The following is a 24,100-nucleotide window of genomic DNA, read 5'->3' on the forward strand; positions in this document are numbered from 1 at the left end:
TTAATATAGAATCCTGTAGCCATTCTTGGCATTACCTAATATGATGTCTTTGTCAGTTGTCTCTGAAACAGGGTGCTTGTACCTCAAGGAGTGTGTAAGACAATTCACTGGAGTGCAGAAAGAATACATTTTTGTACCATTAGCAAATAAAATTAAAATACGAGTTTTTAAAATAGTGTTTATTTTATCTCATCCTTTTTAATTTCTATTTTTTGTAAGTTTTATAATGTACATAATATATTAGCTCAATAGTACACTGGTATAACTTTTTTATAAATAAACATATGTATGTTGAGGGACTGTGCTCAAAAAGTTTTTACTTAGGGCGCATGATCAAAGAAATTTGGAGACCTGTGTGATATCGGAGCCATCTTCCACTGGACATCTGTCTGATCAGCTGAAGAGTATGAGTCTCGGTACAGTTTAGGACTCATCATGTGGCTAACCTCAAGTAGCACTATTGAAACAGGTTACCTATTTTTTCCACTATGGAAAATTACTCTTATGGGTGAATGACAGTGACAGATCAGGCTGCTAATATGTAGACAACATATTGCCTCCCTCAAACTTATATTCATCTTCCACTTGGATAGCACTTAATATTTTAAAAAATTCTTTGTGACTTCCCCTTCAGTAAAGAGAAGGTGGGTATACATTGGAATTTCAGCATTGCAAACCATATGTCAATTCTGGAAAAATACCTCTGTTGGTAACTCCAGCATTTGTGATGTAAGGTGAGTGAAAAGCTGTACAATGCTCCATGAGTAGTGGGTTCATCATGTAAAAAAAAGTTTTTGAATTGGGGAAAAATATATATCCTTTTAGGAAATATTCTAAAATAGCTTTGTCAGTGATTAAAAGAAATGAAAAGAGGAAGTAGGTGCAGCAGTTTAACATGTTTGTATTGGCATTCTACTGCAGAAATGCATTCAGTGAGAAAAGACTGAAGAAATCCAAATGTGTGTTAAAAAATCAGGTAAGAAAATAATTTACTTATTTAGTATTTATAAAGTCCTTAGGAGCAGAAGTAACTCTTTCTACATCTGTTTGACTGACAGGAGCATTTGATTCGTTGTAGTATTTGATCAGTCTTTGTAGTTTGAAAAGACTGAGTTTGTTTAGCCTTAAAGAAGAAAAATGTTTGGAGGGCTTACGTAGGAGGGAGCTCATTCTCTGGGTTCAGGGTGGGTAAGACAGGAGTCTTCAGGCTCCGGACTGAGTAAAGAAGAGTCATATCTGGAAGATTTTTTTCTTTTTTCTTGTTTATAGCTGGCACTTCAACAAATGCCTAAAAAAATTATACTCTGTATCATTCTTTCTAAGAAGATGTTAGATATACATTTAATGTTAGAAATTTGACTGATTCTGCCATAGGGAAAGGATATGAACCAATAAGACTCCATTCAGCCCTATTTTTTCTGTGAAACTGTGGCTGCTATTTCTTCCATTGTTTTTTGAGGTATACAAGGCTAAATCTGGGTTTTGGTCTATCAGTGAGACAAATTCCAGAAGAGTAAACCTCCCAGACAAATATTTAATTTATAAATTGCCCAAAGTCCCATGGATTATAAGTGATGTGCTTTTATATTGCTATATTGATCTTATAATTATGTAAAACTGTGCTGAACTGAGTACTGTAACAAGCCACATTTTCTTGAAAATGTATGGAATTTAGGCTTGACAATGGTTAAAAAAAGGTGTGAAATATTTCACTGTTTAAGGCAACAGCCCTTTTCTGAAGATAGTATTTCAGTGTTACAACTACCAATCTAGTTAATTTATTTAGCTAACTGAGCTCTTGCTCAGTTTTCTAATTAATTCCACTTGTGTTTTATACAGTACTTTACATACATATATCCATCTCAGGAAAAGGCTGAAGTGTTCAGATCCTCTTTTGTAATTTAAGAGCCCAAGTCAGATTTTGCCTTCTGAAGTCACTTAGGCTTCATAAAAAAAAAAAAAAAACATTTTCCTCAGCACCTCTTTCCAAAGATCTACTAGTGTGAAAAGTGAGCAAGGTGCTCACAACAGTAAAAGTGAGTAGGACGAGGACTGTGTGACAACAAAAAGTCAGAAAACTGTTCTGTTTATTTTGCTTGTGCTTAGTGGGTTGGCTGCAGGGAGAAGGGGCGGCTGTTCTTGTCCATCCACGTGCATATGCATTCAACAGGCTGCAGAGAGGGGAAGTGAAACTGGGGTGGTGAGAGAGAGGGAAGGTGGGTGGGTTGTGGATGCTGTAGAAACAGTGGAGTAGAGGGAAGGGATGTGTACTGGTGTTGACACATCATGGCCATCTGGTTAATGTGGGGGGAAAATGGACTTTTCTGTGGAAAGCTTTCACTGTTCTGGACAGACATCTGTGACTTTAGACATTGTGAAGAAGCATCTGCACATTTGTGCAAAGCTGGTGAAGTCATTGTTGAATTCATACTCACTGCATTCAAGAACTTATGAATACTTAGGTTGACAATATACAGACCTTTCCAAGTATTTCAGACAAAGAAATCAATTATAACTAGGCAAAAGGGATGGGGGTTGCCGCTCCGGGTCCGATCTGCGCAGGGGGCTGAGGCTGGCCAGTGCCAAAGCCTCCTGCTGTATCAGGGACCGGATGCGCGGCACCACCATGTGCTGACCACGGTGGGGGTGCTGAGGAGCGAGGGCTGCCGGTCGGGATCTCTGTCTCCCTCCTCCCCCGCTTCCCGCGGCGACTTCGGTCGCCCCCCCTCTCCTAGACCCCGGAGGGAAGCTGCGCTGCTTTCTCGTTGGGGTTTGGAATCTTTTTGTTGCATTTCAAGTATTGCCAACACGTGGGTCCAAGCTATGTTGGCGTGTACTGCTGCTTTATCGTTGGAATTTGCAGCCATCCAAATCTGTCTGCCTAGTAAATCCCAATCTTTAGTCGTCAGACAGAAAGGAAGTTTAAAGTAATTTTTAACCATAACTTTGGAAAGGCATTTTAAACCTGTATTGTTAGTCGATTTGCCATTACAACTCAATAAATTTTTCAAACGCTTATAGTTCTCTTTTTCAGTCTTAGTGAGGGATGCACCCATTTTTTTGTTGTTTTTTTTTGTTTGGTTGGTTGGTTTTTTATATAAGGGAATATGCCGGGTCTGCTCCTTACCTGAATGTCATCAGGAAGGTTGAGGTATTCAAAACAGGCTGCTATCTTGTGGCGATGCTGTCTGCTAATACCTTGCCGCTCAGACTCCGGTCCGCCGTTGGAACACAAACTCGCCCCCGTTTGTGCGTTAGGATTGGTTATTATCTTCACAGAAGAGTTCAAACAATCTTTGCCTCACCACGTGGCACCAATTACGGCGGATTAGTGGGATCTGGGGAGACCTCCAGGCCTTACGCTGCTGGCCCCATTACCTGCGAGGTGAATGCCCCTCGCCCCGCCCCTGCACGTGGCCCGGCGACCCCGCACGGAGCACACACGGACCACCAGGGAGGGACGGAGGAAAGAGGAAGTTTATTGTGGGGTTGGGGTTTATAAGGCTTTCAGGAGGGTCAAAGGGGACCTCAGGACACCTTCCCAGGACACTCTGTGTGAGGCAATAGCTTCACAGGGGGTGTCGGGAAGAGGGAGACAGTGACACTGCAGAAAATGCAAAAAGCCATTTTGAAAACATGTTCAAACCACAGTAAAAACTTCTGTCTCCATAAGGTTTGAGCTGTTTTCCTCACCAGTCCATCTCTGACAGGACTTTTTCCATCCTGCATATGGCAAATCCATTGCCACAGATTAAAGCAGAGCCTGAAGTTTTATACATTTTCTTCTCCACTTCTGTTTGATATGATGCCATAGCCAGGGAGTTCATGTCATAGCCTGATACTTGTACCTCTGCTGAAATGTTGAGTCCTAATGAGAAGTGTCCAAAACACTTCCTTTTCTGTTCAGCTGTGCTCCTTGGATCAAGTGCTTGTATTTTCACACATACACAGAGTAGCTGTATTCCAGTGGGTTTTTTTCTCAGATTTGTGCCCTGCGTTTAATTTAGAAAATTACTGGAACTTGTAAAACCAGGTATATACACAAATGTCAGTAGCTGAGAAGTTAGCAAGAGAGTGCCCTTTCTGCTTTCACTGTCCCATAAGGATGTCACAGGGGCTGTGAGGGTGGGCTGCCCCACCAGGACCAAGCCAGAAGCCAAGAGCAGGCATGAGGTTGGTGGGACTATCCATGCCCTCCCTTACCGGGGTCAGTCATCAGCACCTAGCAAGGGAGACAGGGTTGGTGATCATGGCTAGCCCAGAGCCCTGCAACCATCTGGCAAAGCCGCAGTGATGGGGCAGGTGCAGATCCAGTGGGTGCAGTAGATGATAGTCAGCAGGTACAGACTGGGCACAGACTGTGGTGTAGCTCAGGCAGGGGCCACAGGTGAGGATCTGGTCACAGATGCAGTTCCCAAGAAAATGGGTCACATAAAGCTACCCCAGTGATACTCTTGGCTCTTTCTGCCCTGGCTCTTTCAAAGCCATGGGAACCAAGCCGGGCTGCAGAGCCAGGAGCAGCACTTGGAGTCTGGGAGAATGGCGGCTCAGGAGCAGAGCAGGACTGATTTTTTCCTGTGAGTATCACTGAGAAATGCTGTTGTTTTCCCCAAAGTGTTTTCTTGGAAGCATATTGCATTATCAGCAAAGCCTCTGGGTTCCAAATGGGGCTCTTGGGGTCCTGGAGCAGGGGGCCAGCAGTGTGAAAAAGCTTTAGGGTCTATCAGGGGCCAGTGTGACCATGGCTTGTGAAGACTGTACTGGGAGTGGAGGCTTCAAGCTGTTAGTCTGTACAGCAGGCAGTGAGCATACTCAGTGGCTCAATAAAAGTCTTGAGGGTTTGCTAGACCAAATAAACATGAAACTTTTAGAAACATCAACCTCCTGGAACAAGAGCAGCACCAAGATATGTTTCATCTGCGGAAACTTCATAATTTCTTGAAATTTTTGGCTTATGAGAAATTAAGAAAAAAAAAATCTGTGTGTGTATGGTTTTGTTCTGACTCAGACAAAAACCCAAATTTTAACAGTGCCTGAACTTCCCAGAAACCTCAGAACTCTTTCTCATCATCTCTGGAAGGAGGCTCGCTCTGCCACCCATCATTTTTTTCCTTAGAACAAAAAAAGTTAATTTCTACACAAGTCTTTTTTAGGAAGCTCATTGCTCTTTTGTGGCTGTGGCTGAACTTTTCAGAACAAAACGTAAAAAAAAAAAAAGACTTCCATAGTAGAGAAGAGAGAGTAGTCTAAAGCTGTAATGAGGCAGCACAGATGGGAGCAGGTAAAAGACTTGAATGTTGAGAACATCTCCCTTATTTGCATTTACTTCATACAGCTACAAAGATAATGACTTCTTGCATTGGGGTATGGACTTCCTGCTCTCAGGAGAGGATAAAGGCAGACAGTTTTAAAATATCTCTGTCTCCAGACAGTGGTTAGACCAAGAGCATGGGCAGGCATTGATCTCCTCTCTGTGTTGAACAGTGACAGGACCCAAGGGAATGGCCTGAAGTTGTGTCAGGGAAGGTTGGATGTGAGAAAAAGGTTCTTCACCCCCAGAGGATGGTTGGGCACTAGAACAGGTTCCTCGGGGAAGTAGTCACAGCACCAAGCCTGACAGGTTCAAGAAGCATTTAGACAATGCTCTCAAGCATAGTGTGTGACTCTAGGAGATGGTCCTGTGCAGGCCTAAGGGTTGGACTCGATTATCCTTGTGCGTCCCTTCCAACTCAGGATATTCTGTGATTCTGTAATAATGAAATGTTAGTTGATAACAGTGGGGCTTATTTGTATTTCAATACGAAGTTTCAATGTGCTACTTGATTCTTCAGTGGACAAAAATATTGCTGACATGAACATGCAAATGAGTTTCATATCACTTGTTTTAGATGTTAAAGTCTCTTTCCAGGCAGTGATGTAGCTCAAAGTACACACAGGTAAAAGATCTAATGTGAATAATGTAAGGCTTTTCGATTTCCCATGAGAGAAACTTTTTTCTTTTTTATTGATTTATTACTACCTCACCATACACAGGCAAGTGTAGGGATGTGATTTAGATTAAGTCTTTTGTGGAGTAGCAGCTGCAGTGACAAAACCATCTCAATAGAAAAGTCTTAATGGATTCTAGGAACTGGTCTGTATAGTCTGGCTAGCCCCCCTAAATGGCTTTTACTTTGGGCAATTTCACAGAGGAAGGTGGGCCCAGCCTCAAATGGGTACAACAAAGTAAAAATTAACAACATCTTGTTTCTTGTGGTATGATACAGGGAGAAAACAGAGCTTTGTTGACAGTGTAAGTGCAGTTTCATTTATGGATTGAGACTGTGACCAAGACATGCTGTAAAATGAAAGCAAATAAATTTGGCTTTCTATGGCCTCGTGTATGTATATGCACTGGAAACTACATTTTCTGCGTCCATGGTAGGAAATAAGTTCTACCTTAAACACATTGATTGAACATTGAGCTTGTTAAATTGTGATGTGTTCTTGCTTAAAACAGCTTGAAACTTGTTCTGTGCCAGTGAAGCTGCTCAGAGATAAGGATAGCATGAAGTTTTCAACTGTAGATTGGTAAACTGACTTGGTAGTAAATCAGCATGCAGGCTGTAATTTAGAGACAAGAGCTAGTTGTGCAGGTCAAGGATCCCATTGCTAAAACACAAAGAGGGAACAGGGAAACAATGAATAATTTACAGTTCAGGATTTCTTTTATTCCTACCTTCTCATAGAGGTGATGCAAAGTCCGTTTTTCAAAATCTGTGAAACATCTGCAAAACCCCTCTTGGTCCTTACTAGTGAGGAATGCCTAGCAAAAGGAAATACAAATGCTATTTTTTGCCTTGTGTTGTATTTGTGAGTTTAAAGTTCAGCATAAAATCAGCATAAAGCCATGGCATTAATAGGAAAAGACTTATGGCACCTGGTCTGAGTCAGGGCCAAAAAAGTCCCTTTCTTCAGAGGTGTTTCAGGTGCTTTATTACTGTCACTAGAACAGTAATATGAGAATGAACTTTCAGTTAGAATCCTCTGCCTGGGGGTCAGAAACCTACCAATTCAGTCATATATCAAAGCTATGGCATTATGTTCTTCCTGCCCTATCTTGGCAGCAATTCCCTGTAAATGAGCAACAGTGGTTTTCAGCAGGTGCCACTTCCTCAGCCTCAGGAATCCAAAATTGACTCAGCAGCATCTCTTGCTATGACCCTGCTCAACCTGAGGGAGCTCTCTGAGTAGCTGAGTTGGGGGCACTTGCCCCTCTATCCTCAAGTCTCAGGCATCTTCATCCAAGGATCTCCTCTGATGTGAAGCCAAGAGCTAGTTGGCTTGCAGAAGCCAAGCCATCTGCACTGAGTCCTGGGCCTGGTACTGTGTCCCAGGAGCTCTGAGATAGGTAAAAGTGTATTACTTTCAACATCTGCAAACTCTGTCACCCCTTAGCTGGGTATTTAGGATCCTACTTCAAAATGGCTATATTCATGTTATCCCAATGCCTTGCATGAGTGCTGATCCCTTGCAGCATTTGTGAATTAGACTGGCTCCCTTTGAAGTTGTTCACCGGGCAGTACTGAACTTTTGAGAGCTGTATTGTGGGCCATTGCTTCTTGGGCTTTAAGATTTTTCACATATTTTTTTTAAAGCTTTTTGAGTTATACTCAAGGGCTATCTGGGTGAAACTATAAGGATTCAGCCATTTTTTCCCAGCTCACTTCCTCTCATTTGCATCAAATCTCCAAACAGCCCAAAGAGCCCCCCAAAAGTGACATGTATTGAGAATCCCTTCTCACCTTCTGCCTCTGTTTCACTATTTATCTCCTGCCTCCAAAAGCGCCAGATTTTCCTGCTGCCTCTGACGCCTCAGCCCTAAGGATCAGCTGTATCCAGAATGGGAAATCAGACGCAGTGGATACCTTAGGGAGAATGAGTCAAACGGAAAAGGGACAAAAAGAAGTCAAATGCTTGGTAAAAATGAGTAAACAGTCCTCCTCGGGATGTTCAGAAAGGAGATGGAAGACCAAGGACTGAAGATAACCTTTTGGTTTCTAAAAAACATTGCTAAGATGGGGGAGGGGGAAGGAGCGGAAGAAGGGCAGGCCATGCTAGTAAAAGCAATCGTGAGGACAAGTGGAAGAAAGAGAGAGTATGTCAGAGGTCACTTCCCATTCTGGGACAGCAGTTATACATTTCCATCCCAAGCTGTGTTCTGTCAGTCTTGATATCTGCTGACCAAACCCCAAAATTTTTCATTATTGTAACACCAGTTTTCCTGTGTGCATGGCTGATAAGCATAAGTTTTTCAACTCTCAAACATCAACTGAAACTTTTATCTCAAGACTGAATACATATCTGTTCAATGCTGAGAGAAAGAAAAGTACATAGAGATAGTGTCAAAATATTATTAATCATATGAATAATTTCTTTCATGTTCTTTTCTTTGTGTTTATTTTATATTGTTTCTTGAAAAATAAAATAAAGGTCTAAAGGGCAGGGTAGAAAAAGAGTTGCAAGAATTATTTCTTAGGGATGATTTCTGCTAAAAAAAAAAAAAGAAGGCTTATCTGTGGAATAACTCAGATTTCTACAGAGTTTGGAGGAGCACGAGGTTCTGGCTAGAGGTACTACAGTAAACCAGTGACAGTAATTCTTATGCTTGCATGGCACCACCTGGTGGGTAGCTGCTCATCACTACATGTTCCAAGCCCTACATGTGTGATGGCAGTTCCTGGGCAAGTTTTTTCATTTTGTCTACAACTGGACTTGCACTCAACCCCAGATGCACCTACGCACCAGTCCATGTTCAGCCACAGGTGTAGCTCAGTCTCCAAGCCTATCCCAGTGTCCCTCCCTTCTCCAGGTTTCAGAAGGTTGGGACACAGGTGAGGTCAAGTGTACCCCAGGCTTCTCCCCTTGCAAATGTTTGAGTCTGGTTATCTAGATACTGAGCCAGAACAGTGCCTAGTTTTGTGTGCAGATACAAAAGGAATCATGTTCTAGGGCTGGGAATGCATAAATGCAGCTCCTGCTTCAATGAACATTATCAAGAAAACTTGGTTTTATAGTGTGTATGATTGGCATTAGAAGTCCTTTACATCCATACAGACAAGTAGAGCCAAGGTAGTCTAGCAGTACCACCCTCTGACTGAGGCAGATGGAGAAGGGAAAAGGGGGAATATGGTTAGGTACTTAAAAACAAACTTCCTCACAATGTTTGTGCAGGGGGAGAGTGGTTTTCATGCTATTATCTCCAAGTTTCCACAATTTGACACTCCAAACTACTTTTTAAAATGTAATTTTACATTTAATGAATGCTCAGTTTCCTTTGGCTTTTCCTGGAAACATTTAGCTAGCAGCCTATATCTCCATGCTGCAGCTGCAACAATATCCTTCAGAGAAGGATTCACCCACATCTTGCACAAGCAGCACGATGTGCCAGAGACTCTTGCACCTGGTCATATTCAAAATAGCTGATGATGCTGGATTTTTCTCTTTTCCCTGGAGGGAATTTTTTTTGTGGTTAAATGAAACTGCTTTTTGTTCAACTCCAGATCACCTCAGTTCCTTTTTTTCATTGTATTGATTGTTTCCTTTTAATTATAACTTGAACTTTCTTCTTCACCTTTTCTTGCTTTTAAGAGAAAGCTTTTCATCCCCATAGCAGCAGAAAAAGGTTTGAAGATAGGTATCTCAGTGAATGACAACCCATTATTTAAGAAATAATCTGATGTTTAAAACAATATCTTAGTACTTACTACATTTAGGATTTTTAGATGCATGAGACTGGCAGTTGGACCTCCAGGTAAAAGTGTGAAGGAATAAAAGTACCGTGTTACTTTCTGGTCCCATTCTCTAATTCTCCCACATTTAATTTGAAAGATTTGTATTCATAGCTAGCAATATTCTGGTTTACAGTCTTAAACTCTGCCAGGGGAGGGTTAGATTGGATATTAGGAAGAAATTCTTTACAGAGAGAGTAATCAGACATTGGAATGGGCTGCCCAGGGAGCTGGTGGATTCACTGTCCCTGGAGGATTTTGAGATTGGGTGTGGCACTTAGTACCATAGTCTAGTAACCACAGCAGTGTTGGATCAAGGGTTGGACTTGATGATCTCAGAGGTCTTTTCCAACTCAGTTGGTTCTATGATTCTATGATTCTAGACTTAATCTGCTAGAGCATCAGTTGCACCAACTGATACTAACTTAGACTCATGTTTCAATTGCTCTAATCTGTACACCCACAGCAATGTCACACTTATATCACTTTATGAGAAATGGGGGGAGGGGGAGAAAATCACTTTGATCCTCATCTGTTATCAGATTTTATCTAGGCTTCACTCTAAAATAGTTTATTTTCATATATTAAGTATACCAAGCCCTGTTTTGAGAAGCTACATGTTGGATATATGCTCAGTAAGGACAGCAATGAGTTTAACTCTTTAAAATACCTATGAGTTAAGACTTGCCTTTCTGGAGTAAGTCACAGAGATAGGATTCAGCTCATGTAAATTAAACAGTCAAAAATGTGTCTGGGTTAAAAATGTGTCTGGGTTAATCTTGACAACTGGGGAGTGATAGGCACTTCTAGAAAGGAGATTTAATATTTTGCCAGGGGGTGGCAGGTCCCAGCTGATGATCAAAGCTTTCTAGTTTCTCTTGCATCTGGCAGTCAAAGCAGGGCAGGGATAGGTCCTTGAAGATCTCTCAGGCTCCCCAAGTTGCAGTCTCAGCTGCCCTGAGAGAGGCACACTGCATTGGGTCCAGGGGCCTGTGCGTTCCCTGTAGCACTTTGAAAATGTATTTCAAGGGGCAGAGTCCCACATTACATCCAGAGCCTGCTGAAGGGAAGGAAGCTGGAGAGAGAGGGATAAAAAGCAAAAACTTTGAAGTCATCTTATTTGATTTTCCTGAAGCTGACCAACAACAAAGGAGCATTGCAAACACTTGGAATAGCGTCTGGGTTGGCTGTCCCTCCTGCCGCGTCTCTTCCCTTTCCTTGGACAGCAATTGTTTGCTCCTGCCTTGTTCTGGCAGGAGCAGGAGGATGTTTGTGGTGCCAGCTGTTGCTGTATGGAAAGGACAACACAGCTCTTCTCAAAAGTGGAAAGCTGGGGAGTTCTTCAGGGAAGGAGGATCTTGCTGCAACTGGGAGCAAAGTTTCAGGGTTTCATGCTCCTGAAGGTATATGTTTTCATATGGGGGAGGAAGGTGGTGCCAATCAAGTCTTATACATGTGTGATGAAGAAAATTAGGCTACCAAACAACTAAATTTAGTTTCATTCAGTGTAGCTCAGTGAACAGCAATTAGTGATGTACTAACTTTATTTTTTTATCCCATTTGCTCATATTCTTTCTCCTTTTTAAGTTTTGGTATCCCTAATGCTTTCTCCTTAAGGAATGCAAACTAAATGTGTCATAAAATTGCTGATTTCAAAAACACGTTTCATTTTTCTCCATTGTTACAAAAAACAATAGATGGAGCTGAAACCTGCAGAAAGTATTCCTTATCATCCACAGCCACAGGCTCATTAAAGACTCAGCCTCTGACATTTGCAGTTATGTTTCTAGAATCAGAGATTACAGACAGATCACCACATCTTAATAAAAGCTGATGCAGCCCCTCATCTCTGTGTGTGGGAGCTGAGAAGGAAGGTGAATAATATCCCCCAATATCTGAGGTGGAGCAGGAGTAATCTGCAGGATAGGAAATCCAGTATAAACTGTGGTAACTGGGGAAACAAAATATTTTGGTCTTCTGGAAGCTTACATGTGCTCAGAGACTTAAAAATTTACTTGCTGTCTAGCATCTACTTTAAGTTCAAAAATCAAAATTCTTAAATTTCCCATCAGGATCTGAAATTAAGATTAAAGATACTTCAACATTATGTGGAAAAAGAAATCAAACCCAAAGAAAAGTTTGCTTCCTTGAAGAGGTCTTTTCTTTTCACAAAGCCATAATGCCTGACTACATAGGAAACAAAGAATTCCTGTAAAATATTATTTAATTTTTCCGCCTTTTCTTCATTTGACTTCTACCTGCTTCTTAGGAGTTTGTTCAGTTCTGAATTGGACAGTGAGGACCATGACAAATGCTGCTGCTTTTGGACTAAATTTTTGCTCCCAGTCAGCCAAACAGGCTTGTTTCTCTGCCACGGGATCCAGCTTCCCCAAGGAAGTCCTTGCCATGTAGGAGAAGCAGCAGCTCACAGGGGCCCAGCAGGTTGTCCACCTTAATTGGGGTAGCTATTGCTGCTTTCCATGTCTCCATTAGAGCTACAAAAAATATGCTGGGGCCTTCCTGAAAGGGTCATCAGATTCATTTCCTCACTCACAAGTGTATTTTACTGCAGCTAGAGTAAAAGCCCCCACACTTGCTGCTGTCAAGAAGCTGTGAGTCCCACTCAGTGCTTCCTCACCTTCAGTGGAAAGTGAAGGGATTTCAAGCTGGTATTTAGCTGCTGCCCTCAGGCGAGTAATGTCTGCCTGTGACAGCACATGGCCTGCTGGAGAATTTTGGTGTGAATCAAATCATAGAATCCCAGTATCACAGAATATCCTGAATTGGAAAGGGCCCACAAGAATCATTGAAGTCCAACTCCTGGACTTCCACAGCACAGGCCTTGGAATCACACCATGTGCCTGAGAGCATTGTCTTCTTGAACGCTGGCAAGTTTGGTGCTGTGACCACTTCCCTGGGGCGCCTGTTCCAGTGCCCAACCACCCTCTGGGTGCAGAACCTTTTCCTAATATCTAACATAATCTCCCCTGACATAGCTTCATGCAGTCCCCTTGGGTCCTATCACTGGTCAACAGAGAGAAGAGGTCAGTGCCTGTCCCTCCACTGTCCCTCACAAGGAAGTTGAAGACTACAATGAGGTCTCTCCTGAGTCTCCTCTTCTCCAGGCTGAACAAGTCAAGTGACCTCAGCTACTCCTCATACAGCTTCCCATCTAGACCCTTCATTGTCTTCAAAGCCCTCCTCTGGCTGCTTTATAATAGCTTTATATCTTTCTTGTACTGTGGTGTCCAATAGTTAGTTGAGGACACCTGTGTTCATGGCTTCAGGAGTTCAGCATCATGGCAGAAGTCACCAGGAAGCCTGTTACCTGTCTCCTCTCATGCTGGACCAAGACTTGCTCCACATCTCACTAACTTTGCAGCAGCAGGAGCCGTGGCAGGTGAAAATTAGAATTTCTGAGATGGAGTGTGGGTCCTCTTTGGAGGATGGATGACAGAAGTGAAACCTCACATAATGCACGGGGAGGATGGAGGGACCTTCACTGCACTACACAGGGATGGTGCTTTTCAACCTCCAGATTCCTCTCACCTTTCTCCTCCAGTTGCTGCTGTGGCAAACTGTGAGGTAAGGAGCAGCGAGTGAGCCCCACACACCTTCATGGTGATTGGAATCACAGGAAATGAGCGACTGGGTGGTGTAAAAGCAGAGGTTGTCTTTAGGTTGATTGCCCATCTCTGATCTTGAGAATAACACTTCTAGCATAGAGCAAGGCAGGTGCTGCAAAAGGTATTCTCAGAACCTGTGCTGGTACTTCCCCACCAGAGAGTGAAATCATATTTGAATGGGGGTAAAAACACACATTAATGGAAACATTTATTTATTGGAACATCTATTCAGAATGCCGAAGAGAATAACCTTTCACGATTCATTATATACAAATACCTAAATTGCTATTACAACTAGGAGACATATTAAATATTGTAGAAAATAACTTAAAAAAATTATTTATGGATGCAAATGCATATTATTTTCTGAGATGAAAATAAAGAAGTTAAAAGGTTTCTGATCTGCAAGAGAACTTGCTTCTTAAAAATATATATTATATACATTTTAAAAAGAAATAAAATGTGTTTATTCTTTACTCATCTGGACTTCTTTCATATAAAAAAGAGGGCTTCTATTCTTACCTAGAAAAGCAATTTGAGTATAGATCACCAAATCCCTCCTACCACTGTGGCAGCATTAGTTACCAAAACAGGAGAGATGCCCAAGAGCAAAAGCTGCACACTGCCCTGACAGCCCTCTGCTTGCTCATTGCCCCATCAGCCTAGGGTTCTGACAGGTCCCCTGTTACCTTGGGTTCCCTCAGTGAAACTCCCCCTTAACGTGACCAGCAGCCGTACATGTATAGCATGAGAGCCTAAGCTGCCTGCTGTTCCCAGGAAAGAGCCGGCTACTTGGCCCATCTCTTTATTGTCCTATGGGTGTTGCCTTCTGCAGAAGGAGGTGATACTCCGGCTCAAGCCACACACAGCAGCCTCAGGCTCTGCCCAGGAACTGGTAACTTGATGTTACAACCATTTGAGATATTCAGAACTGCTCCTCTGGTGTGTGTTTTCTTCAACTCTTTTCTTTCATTTAGGAAGACACATTTCACTTTTCAGTGCAGGAATGACAGACAGCAGCTCACTTTGATGTGTATGTTAACCTGAACTATGTTTTTCTTGAGAAACACTGCTTATGTTAGAGATGCTGCTTTGGGTCACAAGTCTCTGGGCTCTCTCCCAGCTCACTAGCAATGGCATCACAATTATTCAAAAACTTCTTACTGGAAACTTTTCACTTCCCCTTGTACACAATTTGGGGAAACCAAAAAGCACACTGGTGCTTTCAACTTTGTTTTGTGTAAGATTTTTATGATGTGCTATATGCCTGAAACAGTGATAACAGTAATCCAGCTAGCCTATATTGCCAAACTGAAGAGTTTGTTTGGGGTTATATAAGCTTTTGCTGGTATTAAACAGTCTCCACTTTGATCCTATTGTTGTTATTATTGTGCTGCAAAGAGTTTCAACAAAAGGCACAAATGAAGATCTGCAGATACATTCCTGAGACATGCAATGAAAATGAAGATATGCCAAGAACTTTCTGAGAGAAGAATTGCAGAACTGAAAATATATTTAATCTGGAATAGATACACATTACAGTTTTATCTGGGACCTGAAAAGTCTACTATTTTAGAACTCAGATTTCAAAAACCACAGCCTCTGCTGTGGTAAGCTGCTCTCTGCCAGAATATGATTGTAACTTATTGGGATACAGTAATTGGCACTAAATACAGCTCAGTGTGAATAGTAGGAAAGGAACTGATCTTCCTTGGCATCAGCATACTCCAGCATATGAATGTTTCTGAATTAGAAATGCAAGGTGTACATTTAGTGAGGGGGCCCAGCACCGTGCTGGACTACATTTCTTGGGCTTAAAAAGATTCTTCTAAAGCTTCTTTCCCCTTTGCATTACGAAAGGAAATGACTGAGGACAATACAATAAACATTTAGTCATGCAGCAAAGAAATATCTGGACTGAGAGCAAAATTCATTGTTGCCTTGGTCAAGGGTAAGTGCAGATGAGTTGACAGAGCCTGCAGTTAAAAACTGAATGGCAAAACCCCACAGATTAACTTTAGTCTGTCTATGCAAATTTAGCTTCCTCTTTGCAATCAGTATTTGCATCGTTGATACATTCAGCGTTAACACATTGTATGTGCGTTTGCTAATGGTCTCAGTGCTTTTATCAGCCATTTCCAGGCTTGGCCCATCATGTTATGCAGCCCCCAATATCTGAAGTGTATGGCAAAGACGGACATAGTGGAAAATCAACCTGGTGCTTTGCATCTCTCCTCTCACCAGGCACTGGCCTTACCGCCTCACCTGCTGCTCCAAGTTTGGCCCTAGGTCCACGTCTACTGCCGGTGAATATCAGCCACACAAACAGCACCATGGGCCTCAACTGTGCCCTGTGGGAGCCCAAGCTGAGCCACGTCTGGAGAACTGTGGGCACCCAAGACAGGAGGTGTGCATGCGAGGCTGCCACTCCACTGGAAACCTGCAGCTAAGAGGACAGCTGTCACAGCAAGCACCCTGAACGACTCTTCTGTAGCTGCTTGGGCACTCCTATAAAGGCTTCCCAAACCATGCTGTTCACTTCCTTGCTTCTTTCCCCTCCCCACTGCCTTTCCATCCCTAAAGCCATGCATGAGCAGATTTAAGGCTGAGTCACCTCGAAGTACATGGCCTGCCCTGAGTGGGAGCATTTTGCACGCACAGCTTTGCAAGCAAAGGTAATGAGGATGTCAGAAGCAAAGCTGTAGCCCTGTGAGGATGTCAGGAATACTGGACTGATTCCAGGAGTTGCCATGGTTTTACTTGCACCTTAGCAGAGCTGGGAACACAATTTGACCCTCACTCTTTTTATCTGATGAAATAATTAAAGACTAAATGAATAATTTATGAATAGATTATTCATATAAATTAAAGACTAGAAGTACTGACTGATGCTTATATCATAAGAATAGAATCCAGGTTCTTGATTTGAGCTGCAATACAGAGCCCTTTGGAAATATGCACCACCCAACCTCTCTCTTACACACCCCATTCCCTTTCACCACTAAATGGTTTTGTATATTGCTGGAAATATTTCTTAGCAAATGTGTGTCTGGAAAAATCAAAAGATTTTCTGGGTGTAACAGGCACTGAATAAATAATTAATGAGCACCAAGATCATCTGCTTTTTTTATTTTCCTCTTTTCTTTTTCTTAAAAAGAAAGGGTGAAAACAGATTTCTGTTGAGACACGGATGACACCTTTAAGCAATGGTGCATGATAAATTAAGAAACTGGGTGGAGTGTTTCCTTCCTGTAATCCGTTTGTAATCAGAGAAGTTAGAGACAAATAGGACGTCTTATACAACGTCTGAAAAACAACCTTTTAACAGTTAAAAAAGAAAAAAAAAAAAGGAAAGGTCCTCCCACTTCTCTGCTGGACTTAATCCTGAGTCCCCTTAAAGGCCAGGATGACAAACACCCTGCCTCAGTTGGTGGAATTTCTGATGCTGACCAGCTGATAACTCTTCAACCTGTTTTTTTCCCTTCTTATTCAGTAGGCAATCTGGTGTCTTGTACCCCTTTTCTTGGGGGTATAAGTAGATGCGTCTTCAAGGAATTTATGGTGTCTGTCAAGACTTGACAGCATCTGCTTACCCAAACATGGGCGAATACATTTTCCAGGCAGGTGCATGATGTAACAAATGCATCTGCATTTGCAGGGAAAAAAAAACCCCAACCAAAATCTACAGGGATCCCACTATCCTGTGTATGACAGCCACAGCCTTGTTTTTCAGCACCCTCTCTGGAGCAGATGTCTGCTCTGAAGCATCTACCAGGCATATTCCAATTTGTCACATTCTACATCTGGGCAACAAACCCCAAAAAAACCATATTTCAAACAGCTGCAAAACAAAACTGAAACACTAGTTGATAGAAGAAAATGCAAAAAGAAAACCAAAGCATTAAAAATGGTTTTTTTTTTACCACAGAAAATACTTTGCTTCCCTAAGCACTGACTTTTGCAGGAGCTCACTATTTTCCTGCCTGTTTTGTCCAAGAGTTAGACAGAGTGGTTACAAGGATCTAGGAAGCTGGGAAGTTTAAAGAAAAGCTTTTCCACTTGCATATCCTTCATTTGGGGTTGGACTAGGTGATCTTTAAAGGTTCCTTTTAACCCAAATCGTTTTGTGTTATATTCATGAGCTTGCTTAATCAGGGAACAGGAAGACAGGAAGCATTGGTTTCCTGCCAGTCTGCTCACCAGGCACTGAAGTGTCTGGGTTTGCTGCTGAGGTGTGGAAGGAAACAAGCCTTGTGACTAAGGTGGCCAAACAACCTTGATGACTGAGAACTAGGGGAACAAAGTGCTTCCCAGTGTAAGAGATCTGGTTTGTGACCAACTGAGGAACCTGACTGTGCATGTCTATGGGACCTGATGAGAGGCATTCCAGAGTCCTGAGGGTGATGTAGTTGCCAAGCCACTCTCCATGATATTCATAAAGTCATGACAGGTGAATTTCCTGGTAATTGGAAAAAGGGAAAACATTGTACCTATCTTTAAGAATGGAAGAAAGGAGGACGCTGGGAACTACCAACCTGGATCATGGAACAGATCTTCCCGACAGCTATGCTAAGGCACATGAAGGACAGGGAGGTGGTTCAGGACAGCCACCACAGCTTCACCAAAGGAAAATCCTGCCTGACTAAACCAAGTGGCCTTCAACAATGGAGTGACTATATCAGTGGACAAAGGAAGAGATATTGTCTGTCTGGACTTCTGTAAGGCCTTTGATGTGGTCCCTCTTGACATCCTTTCTCTCTTAGTTGAAGAGAGATGGATTCAATGGGTTGACTACTTGATGGAAGAGGAACTGTTGGATGGTCACATCCAGAGGATAGTGGTCAATGGCTCCAAGTCCCAAGGGACATCAGTGACAAGTGGTGTCCATCAGGGGCCTGTATTGGGACCCTATTTAATATCTTCATTAATGACATAGACAAAGGGATCGAGTGCACCCTCAGCAGCTTTGCAGAAGACACCAAGCTGAGTGGTCCAGTTGATACAACTGGATGATGCCATCTAAAAGGGCCTGGACAAGCTCAAGAAGTCAGCCCATGGAAATGTTACCACGTTCAACAAGGCCCAATTCAAGGTGCTGCACCTGGGTCAGGGCAACCCCCAGTATCAATCCAGGCTGGAGGATGAAGGAATTGAGAGCAGCCCTGCAGAGAAGGACTTGGGGTACTGATGGATGACAAGCTGGACATGAACTGGCAAGTGTGCGCTTCCAGCCCAGAAAGCCAGTTGTATCCTGGGCTGCATCAAAAGCAGTGTGGCCAGCAGGTTGAGGGAGGTGATTCTGCCCCTCTACTCTGCTATCATGAATCCCATCTAGAGCACTGCTTCCAGCTCTGGAGCCCTCCACACAGGAAAGACGTGGGTCTATTGGAATGTGTCCTAAGATGGGCCATGAAGATGATCAGAGGGCTGAAGCACCTCTCCTATGGAGAAAGGCTGAGAGAGTCGGGGTTGTTCAGCCTGGAGAAGAGAAAGCTCTGGGGAGACCTTGTAGCACCTTCCAGTACCTAAAAGGGACTTATAAGAAGATAGGGCCAGACTTTACATCAGGATCTGTTGCGATAGGGCAAAGAGTAATGGTTTTAAACTAAAAGAAGGTCAATCTAGATTACATGTAAAGTAGAATTTTTTTACAATGAGGGTGGTGAAACACTGGAACAGGTTGCCCAGAGAGGTGGTAGATTCCTCCTCCCTGGAAACATTCAAGGTCAGATTGGATGGGGGTCTGAGCAACCTGATCTAGTTGAAGATGTCCCTGATCATTGCAGGGGGACTGAAACTAGATGATCTTTAAAGATCCCTTCCAATCCAACCTATTCTAACATTCAACAGTGATTTTATGATTCTATGACCATCAGCAGAAGTTTTGCTGGGACCTAACACAGTTCTGGACCAAAGCCTTGTCCATACTGATTTCAATGGGTCAATCCCTCTGTGTTTCAAGACATGCTCCCAGAAACTGAGAACCAATAATATGTCTACTTTGGGAAAAATGTGGTTGAAATGGTTTTACTAGCATCTCCTAGGAACTAGGAGGCAGAGGATCAAACAAGAGTTCAGTTCTGGGGTAACACTAAGTTGTTTCGATCATAAGACTGGAGAGGGACCACTGCTTTCTGCAGAACCACATAGATTTCTCTTTTGAGCTGATTCGCTCTTTGGAAGGACTTCCGAGAAATGGGTGTTTGGCCACGTCTGTCTAATCTCAGAGGCCCAGATCAAGCAGGTGCCTGGAGAATGGAAACAACTGAGTGCATTTTGTCTCAACTCAAATTGCCTGTGCTTCTGATCACTCTGCTTTTCTCTGTTTGGGACAAAGCTCCCCCTGCAAAATGTAGTAACCTGATAGATCAAGGTCTGGATCCTGCCTCCTTCCAACACTTTTCCCACAGAAATTCTGATCCCTGCACTAATTTTTTTTCCCTATTTTTTCTTCTCCTACTATTAATGGTCCCTTTATACTGACTGAAAAATGAGGGGAAACGCACTTATGTGGGAATCATACCCTGAAATAAAAGTAGCAAGCGGAAGTCGCTTTTAAATTCTGACTATCAGGATTATCAAACTGAAATCTGCCTTGTAGGGTTTAGTCAGGCCAGCAATCAGTCAGCAAACATGCAGTTTTCTAAACAATTTCAAAAGTAGTTATTGGTTTTCTCAAAGCTGAGTCAATTCAAGTTAAGGTACTTGCTGTTTCGTGCTGTGCAGGTGGATTTATTCGGAGTCAGCTTGTGAACTGCTGCAATGGAGGCAGTGATCAAAACGGCAACGACAGAGTGATTAAAACCTTAAAAACCCCAACATTTACATCAGGGATGTAAATTTCAATAGTTTTCAGTGAATAAAGAAATAACTTTGTTTTGTGACAATTAATTTTTTAGTTTCATCCCAAGTACATGGGATTATTCTTTCTAAAAATGTCGGTACTAGGTTCACAGGGAATGCTGTAGGTGGCCTTCATAGACCTGGAGGCAGAGCTCTGGTGCTTTACAAAGTGGGTTTTAGTTTCAGCTGCAGGAAACTGAGGTGCCTGTTGGTTCTCAATACAAGCATAGCTTCCCTCCCAGGAACAGTCACTAGTCACCAGACCGCAGATTCATTCTGCACAGAGGGTAGTTCAGTATTTTGTACAACATAGAACAGGAAAGACAAATGCTGCATCTGAACTTGCACTCTGATGCATGCCACAGTGCATCTGATGAGCCCTGTTATTCCAGATTTGCAGGTTTCATCCTACTTAAGGGCTCTTTCCCTTTTTCCCCGCTCTCTTGCTTCTTCATCCCCCTTGCACATCAAGAATATTAACTCCTCTCTGCCACCTGCCATCATTCTCCCTCTCTTCCTTCCCAGACTTCTTCTCACCCCATGCTTGCAATAAGGTCTCACCCGTTCCTACTTTGCCTTCATACAGCACAGGAACCCTTGCTCAGGCTGCAAGAAAAATACATGCCAGAAGTCTGTTTTGCAAAATGCCTCCAGTTTTGTATAGAAACCAAGGGGCATGTGTGAGTGTGTTTGAAGGGAGAGGAGATGTTAAAAGGCTGAAAGTCGTGAGACAGTTTGGTTCTGGGGCATAACCAGGACACTCATCTCAATGTAAAAATTAGGAAGTTTCCCTGGATGTGGTACAACAGATCTAGTTGGAGAGATCTTGACCCCCAACTACACTGCAGTCCAATGATTGAAATGCTCCTCCAGGAGATGGAAGGCCTATCTCAAAAAAAACCAAAGATCCAAATCATGTACAACTATCATTGCCACCAAATTAGACAGCAGCACTCATTTCCTGTGACTGAAATTTCCTATGATGAAATGAAAACTCATGTCAGTTTGAAAACACTGAGATGAATCTTTTTGTCTTTGAGGGTTTTTTCCCCTTCATTTCCTCTTGGACAAAACCTCATGAGCATGCATTTTAGAGGATAAATGACTATGAATCAAAATCTTTTGACCCTTGAAGGCTGTGACATTGGACAAGGAATCAGGACACACCTTCCATGCAAAACAGCCTTGTTAGGTAGGTTTTCTTTCTCACCATACCACCCTTTCATGGGACTAGAGCATCTGGATTATGAATCTGACTTTAGAAATAATTGGCCAACATCACCTGCTTATTCCCTGGAGAGTTAATGGGAATAACTGGTTTCTGGAGAGCTCCACAGATGATTGCATGTTAGCACTGAAATGGACAACCAATCACAACCGAGGGCTGGAGTTCTTCAGATATGTTACGGCATCATAGCAAGCACATCAATGTCATCAGGCAAAAAAGAGTTTTGCCATCTGGATGATAAGCACCAAAGTAATGTACTCTGTCTGTCATGTATTGTGTCTGTCCTGTCACTGCTGGCATCACAACTCACTTCTGAGCTCTGGAAGTGGGTGGGTTTTAGAGAGCTTGGAGATAATCAGGTTAATTGTGAGGCAGGGGTCTCTCCTTTCTTTTCACTGGTTGTCTGTCCATTCATCCATCAAAAAAGCTCACCTTGCTGTGGGACAGTTCATGCCATGGTGATCTTGCTTGCCTAGAATGGACCAAGTGCATGAGGCCTGGAGACCTGCTCAAGACCTCCTGGTTCTGGATGACAGAGAAGCAAAAGTCTCTCAGAATACTCTTCTCCTGTAGGAGGCGTGTCCCAGGGGCAGGAGAACCAAGGGACATGCGCAGGGACAGACAACCCGGTTGGTTAGAAGGTCACATGGTTTTAGGGGATAAAAGGGAGAAAAAAATTCAAATAAAGCCTCTTTGATTTCCACCTCACGAAGAGCGTACAGCATTCTTTATCATATAAAGACTGCGACCTTGCATTCTCCCTTCCTTCCCCTTTGCTATGATATAGGAGGGATGTCACCAGGGCCTCTTTCCTCCCATTCTGTTCTGCTTGCCCTCCTTCCACAGTTCAGGGACTCCTTCTCTTAGCCTCCCTTTCTTCTGCCACCTTCCTTCACTTTCATACGGATTTAACCTTTCTGTCTTCTCACTCCCAAAGCACAGGACTTCCTTGATGTTGCCCACCCTCTACCACCCTGTTCACACTCCCATATCACTGTGCTTACAGACCTTTCCACCACCACCTGTGCAAGCTCTCTTTGTCTCCCAGTGCATCTCAAGCTGAGATGAAGAACCCTTTGGGAAGGTGCAATGACAGCTTGCCTCTCTTGTTTTCATGTCGCAGCTAACATCATGTCATGCCCTCCTGTGGTTAGACCTTCCTTTGTTCATGGCCTGCCAGGCTGGGTCCATCAGAGGGACCCAGAGCTGGTCCTGTATTTAAGCAATTGTGTGTTACCCCAGACCCTCCTTAGCTGCAGAAAAGCAGCTAATGTTTGCTTCTCTGGGAATAACATTGCTGTTAATGAATAACCACATTTAGCCTTAGTGCAGCTCCCCAAGACTGTTTATTTTTTTCTCTACTTTTATGCAAAGGGTTGGTATGCCCTGAGGCTGGGGAGCCCTCAGGGCCTTGTGCAAATCAAATCCCCATCTGCATCTGCTTCCTCTGAGCTCCAGGAACCAGAGCCACATTCAGGTCACCCTCAAGGCTGGTGCAGATTGACCCTAGAGGAAGATCTCTGCACTGGAGAGATACTGAGGAGCTTTCTAACATCACTTAAAAAAAAAGTCTAAAATATCACCAGACTAGTCTCAAGTGTCTTAAGAAAAGTCGTGTCCCTGTCTCCCAGGAGAATACAGTCATGCAGATTCTTACCAACAAAGGCAGTGACCCAAATACTCATAGACTGCTCGAGATACCTCCAGGGAAGAGTATAAAGGTGAACTCCTGTCCTTACTGAGCTCAATAAGAAGCTGAGTGTGGACTTACAGAGGGCTAGAACTTCACCCAAAGGAAACTCATCTGTAAAAATTCACACCATTGCTCATAGTCATTCTGAAAGACATGACTAGTCTTCAGAGGGATGTTTTCTTAGCACCTAAGTGCTTTCTAAAGAAATTTTAACATGAACAACTGAGTGCCATCAAATTGATTACCAGGTAGTAGTAATTATTATTTTTAATTACTAGATAATTTTCTTTTAATTATAATATGATATACAACAGTATATTGTACCACAGCATTAATTACTGCATATACTTTATCATATAATACTCCAGGATTTTAAAATGTCACGTTTTTTATCAAAAGTAAATGCTAATTTTTTTCATTCTGAAAGTTTCTTTCCACAGTTTTAGAGGTAATAGCTTCTTTAAAATGATAGTGAATTAAAAGTTGTGAAATTTTAACTATTTGTAGCCTTAAGGATCAAAAAAATAAGAAAAAAAGCACTCTATTTCTAACCTTCCATATTTAAACTGAAAGAATATTGTTAAAAAAAAAAAGAACAAATTTAGAAAGCAAACCAAATCCCATTAGTTTTTAGGAGGTCTGATTCAGTATATTTTGCACTCTTTGAGACTCTGAGACTGAAACTCCTTCCTGTTTACCTGTGAGCTCATGGTAAGAAGTCTGACAGTTGGTTCAATTTTCTATGTGGAAGTGAGAGGTTTCAGTGCAAGAACTTGAGTCTCTGTCCTGCAACCATGCTTAATATAAAATGCCCTGATGTTTCTGCATATGAAGCTATATCATAAATAGCTGTAGTTTGAGGAATCATCCCAATGTTTTGGCCTCCATTCCAAAAAAGCAACTAAGCACCTGCTTAAACCAAGGATCTTGAGTATCCTCA

The 24,100-nt window shown here is 42.6% G+C and overlaps 1 protein-coding gene across 2 annotated transcripts in view; it reads left to right on the plus strand.

Annotated features, from left to right (window-relative positions):
- Positions 1-387: 387 nt before the first annotated feature.
- The window catches only part of P2RY8 (purinergic receptor P2Y8), a 55,505-nt gene continuing 31,792 nt past the window's right edge, over positions 388-24,100 (plus strand). The window contains exons 1-2 of one of the 2 annotated variants that reach the window (XM_017816620.1): positions 388-469; positions 922-976. The gene's annotated coding sequence lies outside the window, so the exon portion shown is untranslated. Of the gene's footprint in view, positions 470-894; positions 977-15,640; positions 16,396-24,100 lie in introns of those variants that run through there. The other variant, XR_001875110.1, reaches the window with a different exon arrangement.

This window comes from Lepidothrix coronata, unplaced genomic scaffold (genome assembly GCF_001604755.1).
Source record: "Lepidothrix coronata isolate B3197 unplaced genomic scaffold, Lepidothrix_coronata-1.0 Scaffold57, whole genome shotgun sequence".
Lineage (NCBI taxonomy): Eukaryota > Metazoa > Chordata > Aves > Passeriformes > Pipridae > Lepidothrix > Lepidothrix coronata.